Source organism: Diceros bicornis, chromosome 18, assembly GCF_020826845.1.
Source record: "Diceros bicornis minor isolate mBicDic1 chromosome 18, mDicBic1.mat.cur, whole genome shotgun sequence".
Taxonomy (NCBI): Eukaryota; Metazoa; Chordata; class Mammalia; order Perissodactyla; family Rhinocerotidae; genus Diceros; species Diceros bicornis.
In genome coordinates this window covers 3,709,768-3,711,098 of record NC_080757.1, presented here as the reverse complement: position 1 = coordinate 3,711,098, position 1,331 = coordinate 3,709,768, and positions in this window count along the sequence as shown.

Here is a 1,331-nt window from a genome sequence, read left to right as displayed (position 1 = left end):
CTTGATCTTGAGCTGTCATTTCTGTCTTTCCAGTATTGAGCAGCTGCTGAAATCTGCTCATCTGTTTAGCCTTTCAGGTGATGCTTGTTTCTCTTATCTTCACCATGCACAGCTTAGGAGACAGCTAAAGATTTGAGGGAAATTTTTATGCAAATCTTAGGGCTATCTCCTCTAGGATATTGACCCTTCCAGTGACACCTCTAAACTCTAATAGTAAGAGCGTTATTTTCTGCCTTGACTCTAAACTAGAAATTGCTCAAGAGAAAAGCCAGGTAAATGTGAAGCTCACCTCTTACACTTCATTTCTGTCAAAGATCTTAGTTGATGTCAGTCAGCTTCTGTCATTAGTCCCTCAGTGCTGACACAATAGAAACATGAATGGAGTAGCCATGGTGGCAGAGATAGAAGCTATGCATGTGCCCAACATCATAGGCTGCCCCCTTCTAAGACTTATTTAGTTACTGCAACTGCTGAATGTCCAACCTTCCAGCAACAGAGTCCCAGTGCTAATGATTACCATCCCACTAGGAGACCAATCAGACACTTGGTGGCAAGTTGGCTACATTGGGCCCCTTCTATTCTGGAAGCTGCAGCAATTCATATGACTAGAATCAACCTGTACTGTAGGTATATGTCTGCCTTTCATGCTTGCAAGGCCTTTGACAAAACCACTCACTATCTTAGGGTTTATAGAATGTTTGATTCACTAACATGGAGTCCCATATAAAATCACATCAAACTAAGGAACCTACTTTATAGCAGGGGAGGTGAAGCAGTGTGCATATTATCATGGGGTCCACTGGTTGTATCATATACCACATCCCCCAGAAGCTGCCAGGCTGATATAGTGATGGAAATGGAATGGCCTGTTGAAGGCACACCTGAAGTGCCAGCTTAGAGGCAATACTTGGCAAGGATGGGGCACCATCCTCAGGGCACAGTGTATATTTTAAATCAACTACCTTTATTTGGTTGTGTTCCTGGTAGATAGAATGCATAGACTGGGAACCAAGGAGTAGAAGCAAGAGAGACTTTGCTTACCATCACTCCCAGTGGCTCAGTTGAGGCACATGGGCTTCTCTATCCCACAAACCTGGGCACTGCAGGTTTATGGGGCTTGATTCCCAAGGCAGAAAAATTCATTCAGGAAACACATCAATAGTCTTTTTGAGATATAAATGACAGCTGCTGCCAGGGGACCAGCCAGCAAGAAGAGGAGTCACCATTGTGACAGGGATATTTGATCCTGATCATTAGGAGAAGGCAGAGCTACTGTTACACAGTGGGAGAAAGGAGGAATATGTTTGGCACATAGGTAATTCACTATGGTA